Here is a 20,386-nt window from a genome sequence, read left to right on the forward strand (position 1 = left end):
TAAAAAAACATAGATCCAATCAAGGTTTTTTTATAGGTTAATTATATTATATAATTTTCAGTAAATGAGTCCTTTAGGATAATCAAAAATGGAGTGAAACACCTTTAAAATCCCCAAAAACCATGAGTATTTCAAAACTGGCAAAAACTCGCGAATCAGTTCACAGCGAAAAATCTTCAAAAAACACGGTTTTTTTGAGCGTTTAAAGTTGTTTTTCCCAATTCTTAAATATCCTTAAGGACCAATTTACTTAAAATTGTAAAAGGCTCAAATAATACGCATGTGAATAATGAAGTTTTTGCTGGTAGGACGAGTGGGAGGCGGTGGTGAGCTAAAATTGAGCCGTCTGATTTTTTAATCACAGGAAGTAAAAGATGGGGAAAATTGATTTCTGCGGGTAAGGGCATTTTGACTATTGTAACGGTGTACCCTTGTCCTTTAAAAATTGTTAACAAAGAATAGGGATACTAAGAGATTTATAATAATATACCATGCTAAGTACATATTTATGATCAGTTCAGTAGAATAAAACGTCAACTTCTTTAATTGCTCCATCCTTGAAATATGAATGTTCTTTCTAATTTACTTCTACCCACATGTCATAACGTAAATCAAACATCTGAACATAATATTAATACCGTAGTCAGTAAACATACAAGAATAAAAACCGCTAAACGCCGTAAAAATGAGTGGCTCATACAATATTCCAGCTATAAAAGATCTGATATAAATATTACGTGGCGCGAAAATGTATTTTCATTTTGATGCAAAATAAAATTTTAGTTTTATTTTAAAAAAATCTTTCAAAATATTTGCTAAATTTGAAGTAAAGCGCGTCACAAAAGAGTAACTTTGATACAGTTTGAATTTTGAAGCTATTTTGTAGCGCGTTTACTTCAAATTTAGCAAATATTATGAAAAAATCTTGTAAAATAAAACTAGACTTTTATTTTGCATCAAAATGAAAATACATTTTTGCGCCACGTAATATTCATATCAGATCTTTTGTAGCTGGAATATTGTATGCGCCACTCATTTTACGGCGTTTGGCGGTTTTTATTTTTGTATCACGAGTTTTTCAAAGTTATTTATAAATTAAATGTATGAAGTTGAATGCAATGTTCCTCTATTACTCGTTAAGCTTTATAAATGGTCGCCTTTGTCGCATTATCTCCCAAAAATGGTCTAGTGTACACTAGATTTTTTTTCTATTCGAAATCGATCGAAAAAAAAATATTGGGATAGCCGTTAAATGAACTCGGATTGCCCGTTGCCCGATCAAATTTAGCGCCGTAACCACTACAAAGACCATTTCGGGGATATTGGTTAATTGGCATATACTTTTGTAGCTTAATAACTTCTAAACGGCGTAACCGATTTTGATCACTAAACATGAGTTTGAAACGTATTGACAAGAAGTATCTGATGCATCTCAGATCAATTATGATTACTGACGGTATTACAGGAATGACTGAGCTTGAAAAACTGTTCTTTCCATAGGAAATAGATTTGATCGTACTTATGTAGCCTATAAATAATCCCGGATATCAGATATACACCGTTAGATGCGCCTACAGCCCTTCTACAAACGTAGTTATTGGCGCAATTCGTAGGTTGAAATTTTGAGTCAACATCATTCTCTTTGCCTTATCCCTATGCGGGGTCGGCTTCCCTAATGCATTTCTCCACACAATTCTATCTTGGGTCATATCAATGTTAATCCCCTTTACCAACATGTCCTGCCTTATCGTCTACTCCCAGGTCTTCTTTGGCCTTCCTCTCCTACTTCTTCCAGGAATCTGCACTTCAGCTACTCTTCGTATTGGGTGATTAACGTGTCGACGTTGAACATGACCAAACCATCTTAACCTATGCTCTCTCATTTTGGTATCAATTAATGCCACACCTAGACTTTCTCTAATATACTCATGTCTAAGTTTATCTTTATTTGTCACTCCACTCATCCATCTAAGCATTCTCATTTCCGCCACATGCATTCGTTGTTCCTCTTTCTTTTTCACTGCCCAACATTCAGTTCCGTGCATCATAGCCCGTCTTATGACTGTTTTATAGAATTTTCCCTTCAGCTTCATTGGAATTTTTTTGTCATACAACACACCACTCGCTTCTTTCCACTTCTTCCATCCAGCCCTAATTCTACTGCATGCATCTCCATCTATTTCTCCATTACTCTGTACTACCGATCCAAGGTACTTAAAACTATTACCTTTCACAATCATTTCACCATCCAAAAATACCATTTTATTTGTAGTAACTCCATCTTTAAATGAACATTCCAAATACTCTGTTTTTGTCCTACTAAGTTTTAAACCTATTTCTTCCAGAGCTTGTCTCCACTGTTCCAGTTTTTGTTCTAAATCTCTTTCACTATTTCCTGTTAACACTACATCATCAGCATACATTAGGCACCATGAAATACTACCTGTAGTTTCGCTGCTATCTGGTCCAAAACTAATGACAATAAATAAGGACTAAGCACCGAGCCTTGGTGCAATCCTACTTTCACCTGAAATTTATCAGTCTCTGCCACACCTGTCATAACACTAGTTGTTACTCCCTCATACATATCTCTCACAATCTTTACATATTCGCCAGGGACTCCTTTCTTATTGAGTGCCCACCTCAGAACCTCTCGAGGAACTCTATCATATGCTTTCTCAAGATCAATGGATACCATATGAGCGTTGGTCTCTTTATTCCTGTATTTTTCCATCAGTTGCCTTACAATGAAAATTGCATCTGTTGTTGATCTGCCCTGCATAAAGCCAAATTGATTATCGGGTATTTCGGTTTCTTCACGTATCCGTCTATCAATTACTCTCTCCCATATTTTCATGGAGTTGCTAAGTAGTTTTATAGCCCTGTATTTTGTGCATTGTTGTATGTCTCCCTTGTTTTTGTAGACAGATACTAATATACTGCTTCTCCATTCGTCTGGCATTTGTCAAACTTCCATAATTCTATTAAATAGACCTGCTAGCCAACTTGCTCCTGCCTCTCCCAATGCTCTGCATACTTCCCCAGGAATATCATCTGGTCCGACTGCTTTTCCTTTCTTTATTTTTTGAAGCGCTTGAGCCACTTCCTCGTTTGTTATTCTTGTAACCATGGCTGTTACTGTCTATGTTAACTCCACATACTGTCTGTCAAATTCTTCATTTAATAGACTGTCAAAATAATTTCTCCATCTCTTTTGACATCCTTTTCGTGAATTAGTATTTTATTATTTTCATCTCGGATACATCTAATCTCATTAAAGTCTCTTGCTTTCTTTGCTCTCTGTTTGGCTATTTTATATATCTTTGCTTCGCCTTCCCTGGTATCAAGTTGATCGTATAGGTTTGAATACGGTTCTGCTTTAGCTTTTGCTACTGCTATTTTCGCTTCCTTCTTGGCGACCTTGCCCCTTTTTATATAATTTTCCCTTCTCTTTTATTTTTCCTTGTAGTTCATTTGACCACCACCCCGTCGCTTTATCCACAAACTTCTTTCTTGACCTTTTACCAAGTATTTCAATAGCCGTTTCTCTAATAATATTGGTCATTTTTCTCCAAATTGTGTTAGGGCTTCCTTTCATATTCCAACATATTTTTTCTACTATTCTTTCCCTGAATAGACCTTTCTTCTCATCTTTTAGCATCCACCACTTGATTTTTTGTGGTCCTCTCCGATATTTTTGTTTAGTTTCACTTTTTACTTCGATGCCCAGAACAAGCAGCTTATGTTTTTGGCTTACTGTCTCACTAACTATTACTTACAACTAGGTTAAAATTTTGAGTAATTGTCGAAAAACCAAAATTTTCAAAGTCTAGTTTTTAGTTTTTCGGTTATACTGCGCGGTGTGTATGTCTGATTCTGACGACTTAGACACTATTTGAAAGCTTAACTCAACATTATTGATTTGGTGTATTTGCGGTTCTCCTGTCTCTTCTTGAACCTAAATAAATACGCCCAAAAATATACCGTTTTGTACTTACCAAGTCCTATAGCTGGCTTATGAGTGGTCAAAAGTCACAAACTACAACGGTTCTGAATCGACCCTTATCCCCTCTTCACAAACAGAAAAAAAAATTCAGATCGGTTTAACTTTTCCACATACATACCGATACATCAATATCAGAGTGCACCAACTCAAAAAACATAGTTCTTCACAAATCAACTTTAACTTATTTTTTCTGGGAGCAAATATTTTTAATCTGTTGTAAATGGTCCATTTGTTTTTCAAATAGAACAAAATTTTGGAATTAGATGTTTATTTTATGGTTCTTTTAGATGATAATTTTTGATTATTTTTTTTTAAAGAATTCAGATTTTTTTTTTAGTTGGTGCACTATGAAACTGTCGACACATGATTTTTTAACAGTTAGTGCATTTTATATAGGGTATGGAAATCAAATAAAACTATTTAAGTATTTTTTTTCTTATAAAATCATTATTGTTTCCTTGTTATGAAAAAATATAATAAAATCAAAATAATTTTGAATTGCCACTTTCTTCAGCAGCGGGAGCTGTGGCAGAAGTCGGTAAGTTCTGGAAAAACTAGAGGTTTATTGGAGAGGATGAGAGATGGTTCTTCATAAGCCACGTTCGTTCTGTTTTATCGAATATTTATGACCTTATAATTTTCGTCAAAATAAGACTTCTTTTACATTATTTTGTGTGGCTGGTTTTTCTCAACTCTTAGAATTTATATTTCGCTCCATTTTATTTTGTCTCCAGCTTCATTTATATTAAAAATTTTCCCAACTTTTTGTAAACTTTACTTCATACACTTCGGCAATTTCTTCTGTAGCGTACCAGGCTGTCCAGTTTTATTCTTCTCTTCTTCTTCTTCTTCTTTTTGTATAGACATGACTCTGTCTGTTTTTTCAAAGTGTCTCTATTAAATTGTCGTTTTCCATCGTTTTCGTGGTCTTCCCACCGATCGTCTTCCTATTGGGGAACCGTCTCTCGCTGTCCTTACTGCTCTATTTGTTGTCATTCGGCTTATTTGGTCATTCCATTCTACTCTTCTGTTTCTTACCAGTTATCAGTGTTCTCCACCTTGCATCTCCATCGCATATCTGTACTTCTAGGTCTGTCCCATAGAGTATTACCAACGATTTTTCAAAGGGTTTTCATCTCCGCTGTTTCGAGCAATCCTTTTGTCCTCTCTGTGTCGAGTAGTATAGAGCGGGTTTCCTTTTAGGTATCTGTTTTCTTCTTTTTCGATGAGGGCATGCATCGCATCACCCTCATTTTGAGTATGTCCAACTACTAGGCATTTGTGGGTTATGCTTTTTATTGCTAAGTTTTGACAGCAATATAAATACAAGCAAGCAATGCACTTGTTTTTGTTTTGGCCCAGACAATTATCGGAGTAAAATATGTGCTCATATTGAGGTCCCATGGTTCTTTAGATACTATCAAAGACACGTAGGTACTTATTTCATTAACCCCTCTGCTTGCGATACGTTCGTGCCACAAAAAACTATAGCAATGTTTGTGAGAAATATCAAATATAGTGAAGTTTTAACATGATAGGCGTCTCATGTAAAAATAAAATCACTCCGATCTCCATTTGGTAGTGATAATACAACTTGAAGATGAAAGCAACAAACTACAGTACTGTCATCTTCCTTTGAATCCTTGATATCCAACTCCTTCTCTAACCGAATCTGATTTTTTTTCTCTAATATGTGCATCATACTTAAGTTGTTGTAATACTTTTTACAACACTGGCCTTTTTTGACTGAAAAAAGGCGGTGTAATAATAGAGTTTTACGGGAATTTTCAGTTCTCCTCTACATTTTTCTTGGTACAGTCTGTAGGACATGGTGGCTAAGTTTAGAGATTTGTTTTTTGTTGCTCCGCAATAATGAGAGTCAATTACTGGAAATGATTTGATGTGGGACCTCACGAATTCTTTTTCATCATCTAGCACCCTTGGTCGCACAGCATTTTTTTTCCTCCTCGGTTGTCATTCTGTGCAAACTCTGTTTTTTTCTTAAATTGCTGTGCATGATTTTTCATTACTATCCTATTCGAAATGTTTAAAGTGTTCATAAAGAAAACTTTACATACTGTAATTTTTTCATTTCTCATCTCAAAGTAATAAGCTATATTTTCGCTTCTATGACTCGTTTCTTTCTTATATTATTATTTTGGCTTAACCGGCATTATATTGTTAACTATAAAATCTCGCTGCCTATTTAAATCACCAAGACCCCAGTAGTTATTTAACAGTCCTTCTCTTTCTGTATCACTAAATTTTTCCGAACATTTAATTTAGCAACGGTCAGTACAAGTAGCTTTCACACACAATTTTGAGTTAGTAGCTGACAACAGTTCTACCGATCAAGTTTCATTATGCACTAACTCGATTCTGCATGTTGACAAGTCAAAATTTTTACAATGGGTTTGGAATTTTGAGATGGTGTAATTTAAAACTGATAAATAAACATATTTTAACCATTTCCGCATACTTATCTCAATATTGAAAAATTTTGAGTCTAATACTGATGTATCGATACATACTGATGTGATCTTGATTATTGATATGAGATAATATTCTTATATGTCATTTAATTTAATCAATGCATTAATAATAATCTAATTAATTTACCAGATCACATATCAATATGTTTTCAATCTCAGGGCTTTTTATGAAATTAATTACTTACTTACGTGGCTTCTAAGTATTTCTCAATGGTTCCTAATCGGGATAGGAAAGAAAAGAGTAAAATAATACACACATATGGGTTACAATTATAATCAAAATATTGTTTTTTTTTATTTAAATGGCAATCACTGCTTAATATTTGCTATATCTTATTATTCTTAAACATAACATTTACACATGGGAATCTTATTTCCTTTTGGTTTCCAATTGAAAGTTTTTATTAACATTTAACTATTATGATTTATTAGCAACAATTCTATTTAAGTTTGATGAAGCTTTTCTGATATTATTGATTATGTTCTTCAATTTTAAATGTGGTATTTAATACGAAAAACCCATACATTCATGTCCAAACAAATGAGACTGACATTTTTCTGGTGAACTGAGAATGTCTTCACACAAGACCCGTTTCCTGCTATCCTTGGCTGCGATCAACACCTCGTCCTGGCTTCCAGTAATGTTCTCCTTTGAAAACTAGCTCGTATAGCTCCCGTTCCTGCTTCTGTCGTGATGCCGTGTTTCTACCTTTTTCGAAACTTCAATCAGCTACCGGGACACTCTTGGCTCAAGGAGGTTCTTTACTCTCGACCTGGCCTACCTCTCGTTCCACGATAGATACTCCACACTCACGGAACTACACCCGCCTTCTCACTCTCCGTACACTACCGTCTACTACTCGACTTCACTTCTCGACAGCTCAAAACATTCTGATCTCTCCTTTCAGTCATTCACCTACTTTCTAAATATCCCTTCCAGATTCACAAATCAACCTTCCACCACCAACTCTCATTCGCCGTATTCCTCAAAACCCATTTTTAATCTTTCTAAATATGCTTAATGGATTTCCAAAAAAAATAGTTAATTCCCATTCTAAAATTACTTTCTACTATTTACAAAATTTAATGACCTATTATCTACTTCCACTAAGTCTTATTTAGCATCGGCTAATGATCGAACCTTCCGCGAACAACGATAATGACCTATTATCTATTTCAACTGAGTCTTATTTAGCATAGGCTAATGATCGAACCTTCCGCGAACAACGATAATGGTACGCGCCATTCACTTTGTTTATTCTAAGCGCATTTTCCCGAGTTTCGTTTAATCACTTCTTAAAATTAAATATAACAATTTGTTGTATACAGGTTGTTCTACATTTATATGCCCGTGGTTGAGAAAATTGAAAATATTTTATATTAAATTGAATCCTTTTTATAATTTTAATTTTTATAACAATACATATCCACAAACATTTTCCATTTTTTAAATAAAAATTGAGTCATATTTCTGAGCTCGGTAACTTTTGAATATAATAACCGATTTTCAAAATTAGACATCCATTGGAAAGGTAATGATCAGTACTATCAGAAGCCGCAAAGGTCGGACTTAAATTTTCGAAATTTTTGGGTTTTGGGGACTAGAACGAAAAACAGACCCTAAATAAGAAGGGCCGTAAAATTCACACCCTTGGACCAAAATGGATGTTTGAGATATACATGGGTTAGACTTTTCCTTAACTTTAAGGTGAGATTCAGCCCAATTTTCAATTCAGTCAGATTTAGAAAATCGAAAATTTCGTGTATATGTTATAGTCAAAGCCCGAATTTCAGGCAATCCTAGGTTTGACTAGGCAATCCTCAGGTCTGACTGACGGTATTAGTCAAAGCCCGAAATAAATTACAGTTTCGGCCTTTGACTAGTCAAACCTAGGAGCGACTAAGTTGGTCAGGCAAAGGTCGAAATTTAATTTTATGAAATCGGGGTTTGACTAGTCAAACCCCGATCTAGCTTAAAATGTCGTAATTTATTAGATTAGGTTTAATAAAACGTCATATTTTAATTTTAATGTTTATTATTTTTATATTATCGTAATTAACATAAAAAATTAGTGTTTATTCTCACATGTTGAGAGATTATGGCATTTAGAGTTGCACAATACGTTAGGTCTTTACACTTGCATAATTCTAAAGAGAATTTCTTATTGCAGTGGCATTTTATAAAGCCTTGTAATCCAAATTCAGAATATTTTGTACTCTTAGGCAGGCCGCACATCAAAGAAATATGAAACGTAAATTACGTTTCATGGAAATAAACCACTGCTAAACAAATATATGTCCGGCCATTTATGAAACTCTCCGAAAATAAAAATGTGTCATGAGCATGAATCACACTCGCTTCATTGGTAGGCGGACTTTGAGATTTGTTTAGCAGTGTTTTATTTTCATGAAACATGTTTTTCGTTTCATGTTTCATGTTTTCGTTTCATGTTTCTTTGGTGTGCGGCTTGGCTTAGAGACAGCTTAACGTCTGAAACATCTTCGAAATTAAGAAAATTTTCTTATTTGATTTATTGAAAAAAGTGTGTTTATTGTTCCGTATTTCGTACCAACTCTATATAAACCGTCAATTATTGTTCTATCTTGTATGATACCCAAAATATTTCGAGCATCTCCTTTGGCTGTATCAAAGCTAGGGATCGGTATTTTTACAGTTTTTTCCGATCGAAATTGGAGGAATTTTTTTTTCACTTAATTGTTCCATAGCATTAACCTGGGCATAAAGACCTTCAATCGCGTTTCCTTTATTTATTTTAATCTTTTCTGTGTGTGCACAAAGCATGCATGTAACTTTTCTTTCAAAACCTTCATAGTATGCACCAAGTGTGCTGTCAGCGTATACAACATGTACCACCAGACTACAAATTATGCACGTATGTGCGTCAGAGCTCTCTTTTTGGCAAATACAACAACCACATCTGAAGAAGTAATCTGAATTGTTTGACAATTTTCTTCCTCTCCTAGTGACGACGGTCCAGGGGCTTCGTTAGTATTATGGTGATACTTAGTTTTTACTCCGATTGCAATATCTTCTTTCACAGTTGACGATAAAACAATTGACAGTTTATATAGAGTTGGCACGAAATAAGGAAAAATAAACACACTTTTTTCAAGAAATCAAATAAGATAATGCAAAGAGAATTTACCTAATTTCGAAGATGTTCCAGACGTTAAGCTGTCTCTAAGAGAAATTAGTACAAAAGATTCTAAATTTGGAGGACAAGGCTTTATAAAATGCTACTGCAATAAGGAATGCTCTTCAAATTATATAAGTGTGAAAGGTGTAAATAAACACTATTTTTTTATTTTAATTACGACCATATAAAAATAATAAACAATAAAATTTAAAAATGACGTTTTGTTAAACCAAATATAACAAAGTAGGACATTTTAATAGCTGATCGGGGATTGACTAGTCAAAGCCCGATTTCATAAAATTGAATTTCGACCTTTGCCTGACCAACTCAGCCTCTCCTAGGTTTGACTAGTCAAAGGCCGAAACTTTAATTTATTTCGGGCTTTGACTAAGACCGTCAGTCAGACCTGAGGATTGCCTAGTCAAACCTAGGAGTGCCTGAAATTCGGGCTTTGACTATAACATATATACATATTATAGTGTCGCGTGTAGGGGGGTTGTGCGCCACTGGCGAGAACTGCCGTTCTCTTGGGAGTATCTTCTTTATACTAGATTTTTCTATGGCTAAATCTTAAAACTAATCTATTTGTTGGACTCGTTTTATATTAAACGAACTATTCGCAAAACGGATTCTCCTAGCTCTCTGATATTTCTACGTATATCTGAACCCTTTGTTGAATATTCGAGGAATCGAGTAAAAGAAAATTTAATCAAAAATCAGATTCTTGAAACTTCAAATTAGGTTTTCATATTAGATTTATAGTATTATCACTAACATTCTCCCGACTCAAGTTTTCGTGCTTAATTTAATAAGAAAGTTTTTTCGTGTTTTTACGGCTCCTTCAGAAAACTTCTGGATAAAGGGAGTTGTACCTGGAAATAATTATTTCTGCGCAGAAAAAGATTGGAGAAATTTTAATAATTTATAGATTTTTAATCTTTAAAACCAATAAACTTACTATAATTAAATAATCCAATCATTTGGCAGTTTTACCTGGAAAGCTTTCCGGGAGTTTAAAAATTGGTAATTTTATGGATTTCGGTATGCTCTTTTCGAATTTTAACTTTGCTACCTCGCATCACCGTTGCTCGCTCCGCCATATTGAAAAAAAAATGGCGCCTCTATATCAGTTTTTTCGGAATAACTCATTTCCGACGCATTTTAGGAAAAAAACCTTTATGTACAAAATTAAACTAGAAACAATTTCCTACAATTTATATATTTATAAGTTTTTTCATAAAATCAATCATTTTTGGCGTACGAGCGCCGCAATAGTTATTTTCCAACAAGTGTAGAAAGTCATACTTTTACGCATGCGATTGCAGTTTGCCGAACGACGCGAAGCTGAGTTCGGCAAGCAGTCGAGTGCGGAAAAGAGACTTTCCGCAAGAGTTAGGAACAATATTTTTTCTGCGAGCTTTTAAAAAATGACAAAATTTTAATTAATTAATTGAATTAATATGATTATTTCATTCATAGAAGATTCTGACCAATAGAAAGTTACAGAAATACAAACTGATAATTTTTGATAATATCCCGTCGTCAAGTATATTACGTCAGATACCCTTCGTCGCTAAGAAAAAATACATTCGGTGACATTAATGAATATTAATGTTTTAAAAATTATAAAAGTGATGACTTTCAACCGTCAAATATTTATAACAACTGTGTGTTTAGTTGTACTAATTTGTACTTACATAAATAAATTACAATAAAATTTTGGTTTCGAACAGTTTTATTCATGAAATAATCGCAACAAATTGCACTCGATCTCTAAAATTATTATCTAATTCTTGCCCTCGTGACACTTTGACATAATTTAAACTGTCGAAGTGTCACTCGGGAAAAATTCGATAATTTTAGAGCTCTTGTGCAATTACAGTGGAACCCCGTTAACTCGGATTAATCGGGACCGCGGCCGATCCGGGTTATCGAAAATTCGGGTTAGCCGGAGAAAATGGTAAAATTTATTAAAATATGGTATGCTTACAGATAAACTCCGTTATAATTGGCACACAGACACTTGTAAACCACGTTCGCGTTCCACACATACAAAGCGTCGTCGAGAGTCTCATTTTTAGCTTTCTTATCTTTGCACCGATTGTCCAAACTGTCTTTTGTTATCATTTTGAAACAAAAACAACATTTTAAGTTTTATTGCCATTACGTAGACAAAAAATCACGGAAACACAAAATCTGAATATATTTACGAACGATTACAGAACGGAACGAACAATGCGACTTTACTACACACAATACCGTCTCACAACGAGAACGAACTTATGTTATTTAATAAGAGTGAAGACTAAGACCATTGTTTGAAAAATAATTTTTTAATAGTTTTTTCTAAACAATGCTAAGACAGTTTCAAGTAAATAAAGGATACTACAGATGTCTGTTGGTTTCGATTACACATTTTTACTAAGGTATATTATGTATCAAATTACACAAATACGCATTATCTCTCATTGTATAATGTGTTTGACATTGAAAATTGAAACGAATGAACTACATAGGAATTCGCTAAAGCGACAAATTTTTACGAAGAAAGTTTATTATGATAAATAAAATTAGCCTGAAAAATATAAGATATTATAGTATTGGAACAATATGTTTATAAGGAAAGATAAAAGAAAATATTTTAAGATGTTGAAAAGAAATTGGAAAATCCAGCATAAAGGACATACATTTTTATTGTTGTAATGTTTGTCTGATAAAAATCGGTCCGGGTTAGCCAGACTTCCGGGTTATCGGGGACCGACTTATCGGGGTTCCACTGTACTACTAAAAATACATACACAAATTAATTCTTTGACAAGGTTGTCAACACCAAACTTTCAGTATAATTGGTTAGCATGACGACGATCTTGGTTTCCATGACGACGATTCAAAACCACTGTTATTTTCTACTGATTTGATTTTCGAACATTATGTCAAAATAATTTTATTTCATCGAATTGACAGTAGTAATTGCACAAGAGTTCTAAAATTATTGAATTTTTCCCGAGTGGCACTTTGACAGTTTTAATTTATTAAATAAACTAAACAAACCTGTCAGTAAATTCATTTTTTTGGTAAAATTGTCACTTATTTCCCATTTAAAATAGTTAAATATAAAAATGCCACAAGGAAATAGCTTCAGAACAACATTAAAAGCACTAGAATATGTACAACAGGAAGAGGAACAGAATGCCAGTATCTTCTCCGATTCACTTTCAGTTCTTAAAATTTTAAAATCAAACTCAAACACAACAAATGATACAATCTTTAACATCCAAACAATTATTAAAAAATTATAAGATCAAAATAAATTTATAAAATTCTTCTGGGTTAAAGCACACGTAGGAATAACAAACAATGAAATTGCAGATAAAATTGCCAAAGAAAACATAGAAATGGGGGAACAGATAAATTGCGAATTAACTACAGATGAACAAATAAACATATCAAAACATAAAATAATGAGAAATTGGTCCTACTTGTGACAAGATCCACTTGTGACCTTTACAAATCCAACACGTTACACTAGACTAGAAACCAAATTGAGGAAAAAACCTTGGTGCAATAAGTACAATTACAATCGCAAAAGCATAACCACTATTAGTAGAATGAAGTTTGGTCACGCATGCGTGTCTACTTAAGTTGGAAACATATGGGAAACTTTTTTGTTATTCATTTTACGAAAAAAAGTTATTCTTTATAAAAAGTTCTGCATGCTCTAAAACCTAAGATTCAATCATCAAATATCAAACTTTGTCAATATTATACGAGGTATGTAAAAAAATATGAACTTCGTTCAAGAGTAAAGTACCTTTATTTCTCTCAATATCGAAAATTCTTATTATCAAAAGTTGTTTGGAATTAAAAACTAAGATCAAATATGTAATTACATGCTTCTAATTGGAAAAAAATATTTTCCAAATTTTTCTCAAATTTATTGATACCTTCGTTTTTATTTATTACACATACGATAACTCTTTTATTATTACTTTTACGAAAAAAAGCTATTCTTTATAAAAAGCTCTGTATGTCCTAAGACCGAAGATGCAACCATCAGATATCACATTTTATTAATTTTATACCAGGTATGTCAAAAAATATGAATTTCACTCAAGAGTAAAGTACCTTTATTTTTCACAATATTGAAAACGGTTATTAAAAAAGTTGTTTAGAATTAAAAACTATGTTTCAATATGCAATTACATCCTTCTAATTGAAATATTGTGAAATATAAAGGTACTATAATCTTCAGCGAATTTCATATTTTTGACACACCTCGTATAAAATTAATAAAAGTTGATATATCATGGTTGTGTCTTAGATTTTAGACCATGCAAAGCTTTTTATGAAGAATAACTTTTTTCGTAAAATGAATAATAAACGAGCTATCATATTTGTAATAATTAAAAACGATGTTGGGTAGGTATCCATAAATTTGAGAAAAAATTTTTCATTTTTTTTTTTCAATTAGAAGCATGTAATTGCATATTTGATCTTAGTTTTTAATTCCAAACAACTTTTTATCATAAGAATTTTCGATATTGAGAGAAATAAAGGTACTTTACCCTTGGCCGAAATTCATATTTTTTGACATAGCTCGTATAATATTGAGAAAATTTGATATCTGATGATTGAATCTTAAGTTTTGGGGCATGCAGAACTTTTTATAAAGAATAACTTTTTTTCGTAAAATTAATAATAAAAAAGTTTCCCATATGTTTCCAACTTAAGTAGACACGCTGTATAAAATCAAAATACTTGAGAGTGATCTTTGTGAAGTTTGTAATAAAATCGGTGACCTGGACCACATCTTTTTTGATTGCCGAAAATATAGGGCTCAACCCAATGAGCTGTTCAGAAAACTTCTACAACTACATATAACATAATGTATCTTCTTGCTTTAAACAGAAAAGAAAACGATTGTTTGTTATATTTCGTCAAATCAACAAAAATACAAATTTAACAATACGTTTTGCTGCTACCTTCTGTCTTTTCTTAACGTATATATACCTTATCTATCCGAGGCCTACCTTTGATCGTTTATAAAATGCCCTAATCGGCCTTGGGCGAGAAGAGTGTCATCCTTGTGTTAAATCCTTGTACTCTCTTTTACAAAATTTGTATCTGGCTGTTTGAGTTTTACCTTAAGGCCAAAAAAAAAGTATTTTGTTTTTAAATATGTCCAAAATTTATCTAAGCGTTCCATAGTAACAATATATTAATAAAATCACTTTATCACTCTTTCTCTTTTCTCGATTATTATCTTTTATTGTATAGTATATAAATAATGATAATCACTGAATACATAGTTAGTGAAAAAATAATCCTCTTAATTACCTCAATTAACAATTTAAGCGATTTTCCAAGAACATACAGAAACTGAACGAGATAGCCGTATCTATGTTAATGGTGACAATGTCATTGTCAACTAATGTTTACATCTCCATACCAGTGAGAATTTTACTACACGTCATTTGCCGTGTAAAGAAAAAAAGTAGGGATAGCCGTAAAATATTTAAGCCTACGCTCTTAAATTAAAAAAAATGTTCATGCTTAGTCTTTTTTAAACTCAAGTTATTTTAGAACACCCTATGCATATAATTTCGTCAAAGTTCGTTGATAATACATTTCGGAAATCTTTTTATCCTCGTGTATCCTAAAACTTTTCTTTTTTATATTGGATTTTCTTAGGAAAATTTAGGAATAAAAGAAGGTGAGATGGCCATTTTCGGATTATTTTCTGGCTAGCATCACGATATAGTAGTGGCATAACGAGATGTTTAGCGTGGGCATGGCGAACAAGGGATGAAGTGAGATTACTTTTGGTGTAGCACGAAACAAGGGCTGGCCTTACACGACTAAAATATTTATCGACAACTTTCACTCTTTTATGTGTATTAAAAAGGTTTACTGTCGGATCTGTCCATTCTTAAGGTCGCGTCATATTATAATTCACGTCGCGTTTTCGGCACGTAGCGTTTCGTTTGCGAAAAATATAATTTAATGGTTTTTAAATTGAACAATTCATATTGTACGTATAAGACACGTAACGTAGCGTATAAGACACGTTACGTCTGCGTTCGGTTCATTCGAAAACAATATTTTTCGGATGTTGACAGATACGGGTCGTTTTCCCCTTGTTGTTTATGTAGGTATTTCTTTGAATTTGATACCGAGTATTTAGACCGGTCAGTATCGTCGCCCTCTCTAGCGAAATTATTCCGATTCGATTTTTTGCACAAATTTACTCAAAGAGGTTCTTATAACATATCCACAGGGTGCCAGGCGGTGCCGTGGTCGAAAAATTGTTTAAACAATCTTTTTTAAACAAATTCACAAAAATATTTTTTCATTCGAGCAATATTTTTTTTAGATAATTTGGGTAATTCTGAGCAAAAAAGGTTTCTTGTCATTTTTCTCTAAAATTGCGAGAAATCAAGGCTTAATAACTCGATTAAAAATTATTATTATGAATTTCAATAAGTGACCAAATCAAGTTTCAAACAACTTCTTCAAGGTCCTGAAGAGATTTTTGTCATTATTTTATTACAAAGCTGTTATGTTTAACTATTAACAATTACCGCTATAGTCCAACTGTATCGTCGCCCCCGTTAGCGAAATTAGATTTTTTTGCACAAACTTACTCAAAAAGAGGTCCTTATAACACATCAACAGGGTTCCGGGCGGTGCCGTGGTCTAAAAATTGTTTAAACAATTTTTGTTAAACAAATTCGCAAAAATAATTTTTTATTAATAATTTAATTAAACCCAAATTAATAATAATTTGAGTTATTCTGGGCAAAAAAGGTCTCTTGTGATTTTTCTCTAAAATTGATTGTTGTCGAGTTATATGGCCATTTCCGCATTTGCAAGATACGTTTTTTGCTAAGAATAACCCAAATTATCTAAAAAAAAAATCGTTCGTAATGAAAAAATTATTTTTGTGAATTTGTTTAATAAGAATTGTTAAAACAATTTTTTGACGACGGCACCGTCCGGCACCCTGTGGATGTGTTTGTTATAAGGACTCTTTTTGAGTAAGTTTGTGCAAAAAAATCTAATCGAAATAGTTTCGCTAACGGGGGCGACGATACAGTTGGACTATAGCGCTAATTGTTAATAACTAAAAATAACAGCTTTGTAGTAAAGTAATGACAAAAATCTCTTTGGGACCTTGAAGAAGGGGTTTGAAACTTGATTTGGTCACGTATTGAAATTCATAATAATACTTTTTATCGAGTTATTAAGCCTTGAAAATGGCCTTTTCGCATTTTTCAAATTTTTAATCGCATGTAACTCGACAACAATGAATTTTAGAGAAAAATGATAAGATACCTTTTTTGCCCAGAATGACCCAGTTTATCTAAAAAAATATTGCTCGAAATGAAAAAAATATTTTTGTGAATTTGTTTAAAAAAAAATGTTTAAACAATTTTTCGACCACGGTACCGTCCGGCACCCTGTGGATATGTTATAAGGACTTCTTTTTGAGTAAGTTTGTTTAAAAATATCGAATCGGAATAATTTCGCTAGCCGGGGCGACGATACTGCCCGGTCTAATTTAAAAAGTAGTTTTCGAGGCAATTTCTCATGTAAGCATGTGTTGTGACAATAAACACATCTGCACCGCACCAAACTGAAACCGACGGAAACGTTCTATGTATGAAAATGTGAATGGGCAGTCCGATTGCCGGTCTGCAAACGCTACGTGCGGAAAACGCGACGTGCATTATAATATGACGCGACCTTTAGGGCAGAAGCGCCGAGGAGTGATTCTATAAATAAAAAAATAAGAAAAAATATTTAAAAAACCCTTTTGTTTAATTACGAGTGACTAAAATTAAACATATTATAAAAAGTTAACTAAAAAGCAAAAAATAAAAAAAATTGAAAAAATCTAACACGTTCGTTAAAGAAAAGCGTGGGGCGAAAACCGTCTAAAACCGGCAAAAAAAGACGCGCCACGTTTTTCTTTGACGAATGTGTTAGATTTTTTCAATTTTATTTATTTACTTTTTAGTCTTACACTTTTCAAACATTAAAATATATCGTCATGTTTATTAAAATATGTATAAAACATATGATGTACAAACATGAAAAGTAGACGGAATCGGCAAACAATTTGAAACTTTATTGTTTATTTATGAAGCATAATGTAAACAATTAACGTAAAAAGTTAAATTATGTATAGTTCATATGATTAGCTACAATCTGTAAAAGTTTCTTGCATCAGTTTGTAGGTACATGAATTGATGTCGTTTGTTAATATTCCGGTGACAAAAACTTTTTGCGCAAATGACATTATACGGGGGTAAATGGAAGCGTTGTTTTTTCTTCTAATTTTAAAAATTATGTGGAAAAATTGGAAGGCTAATTTTGTTTCGTAATTCTTTTATATTATCCTGTAAGTATCTCTAAGGTTTTTTTTTGAATTATCCGAATATCTCTTTTTTTCTAAGATCTGTAAATAAAAACAATACTTTGAAAGTTTCTTTAATTAAAAATATCAAACGCACTAAAACTAACAAAACAAAACAAAATTAGCAACAAAACAAAACAATTCAATAGCGGGTATGTCCACCTCTTGCAGCTACGACAGCTGTTTGTCATGGAATAAAGATGTGTTATCCTTGCCTGAGGAATAGCCCCATATTCCACTTCCAGGGCCATAACTGTACCAAATATTGTGAAGGCCTAGGATGACGGCGAATAATTTTTTTTAATTCATCCCATAAATGCTCAATAGGATTGAGATCTGGGCTGCATGCGAGCCATTCTAATCTCATCAATCCAACCTCTATTTTATGAGTAAATCAGTGATTTTATTTACAAAAAATGGTACAGCTCTTACCAGAAAAGATATATTCGGATAATTCAAGAAACAAAATTTTAGTGATGCCTCCAGGATAATATGACACGACTATGAAAAAAATCTGCTCTTCCATTTTTCCACAGTGAAATTTCCATTGTTTACAGTTAGAAGAAAATACAGCACTTCCATTCATCCCTGTATAATGCCATGCAAACAAAATCTTTTGGGTTACGGGAATAATATCAAACGATATCAATACATGCACCTACAAACTGGTGCAAGAATCTTGAAAATCGGAGCACAAATAATAAAGTTATAAATTGTCAAACAATCAAAAATTTTGGGTGGCGGAATTTTGTGCCGGTGAGTGTGTAAATCTTGTGTGAGCAGTGTATTATACCTATTGATTGATTAGTAGCCACTTCCTCGAAATCCCAACAGACCTTTTATTTTATTTTTAATGGGATCTAAAAGTAAAGATGCTGTAAATATTCATCCGGACGACCAAAGGGCAATCTTTACATCCCACATCTTTGATTCGGTCCAATCTCAAAATGGTCCCCAGCTATGTGTCTTTTATCTTTCTCTCCCGCGGGAAAAGACACGACAAGGAAATCTGCTACCCTGAATTAGTTTTCGACTTCTTTGAGAGTTTCCTATAAGTGTTTCGGCAAATGTTATTTATGTTTGATGGCGGTTTTCAAAGGGTTCTAACAAAGAGCGGCAATCCGATGTGCTTTACAGCTTCCGTGTAGGGTAAATCTTGCTGATTTAAAGTTGCTTCTATAAGTACGTTCATGAAAAGGCAATGTTTGGCATATGCTTTAAAAATTTACTTTATAATTTATCTCACAAAAAATTACAATTTTGTTTGTGAGTTTTGTTCGGTTATATTATTATATTTTATTTTTATTTTGAGCCGAGCAAACATAGTACGGTGACTAGAAAAAAGTGCTTCTTAAGGCTATGGGTACATAATTCGCAAATATTTTACGTGTATCCCTACTTTTTCTGTCTTTACACGGCAAATTACGTATAGTAAAATTCACACTGGTGTGGATATGTAAACATTACTAGAATGTGATTCTACTTGAAAATGTCATAATTAATTTAAAGAGATGGCTTTTGAATGTTCTTGGATAACTGTTATTTTTATAATTGCAAATTATTAATTCAGTTAATAAATGTGATAATTTTTTCACTAACTATGTTTTCAGTGATTGTAATAATTTATTTGTACAACAAAAACTAATAATCAATCGAGAAAAGAGGAAAAGTGTTAAAGTGATTTTTTAATAATATGTTGTTATTTTGGAACGCTTACAATTTTGAACATCTCTAACAACAAAATACTTGGATCACAGGATATATCAATCTGATGTATTCTCTGCTTGGATCTTCCACAAATAATACACAATAAATAACTTTTTATTAAGTTCACGTCTTAAATCAATTATTTATCAAATACACTATATATCAATAATATTTAATCAATTTCTCAAAATATTCCCGATGCAATGTCAAATATTTAAAATTGTCACTGATTGTCAGTGTCTGACTGACAATATATGCTGACAATATTATATTCGGTTGAGTGCGTTGCAAGACAAAGACAGATTTGGAAAATATTACCACGGCATTGTGTTCATTTTTTTCAAATCCTGAAAAGACCAATAAATATTTTTGAAAAATTTAAACGCAGAATGAAAGACTAAATTATTACCGAGGGCCGAAAGTCCCTTAGAATAAATAAAAAGTTTATTTTGAATGAGATATTTGAAATTAAAAATCACACTAAATTTTCTCTTAGTTTTTTCACCCCTGTAACTTATTAAAATAAACATTATAGAAGTTCTCAGGGACTTTCGGCCCTCGCTAATAACGTAATCTTTCATTCTGCGTTTAAATTTTTTAAAAA

Source organism: Diabrotica virgifera, chromosome 9 (genome assembly GCF_917563875.1).
Source record: "Diabrotica virgifera virgifera chromosome 9, PGI_DIABVI_V3a".
NCBI lineage: Eukaryota > Metazoa > Arthropoda > Insecta > Coleoptera > Chrysomelidae > Diabrotica > Diabrotica virgifera.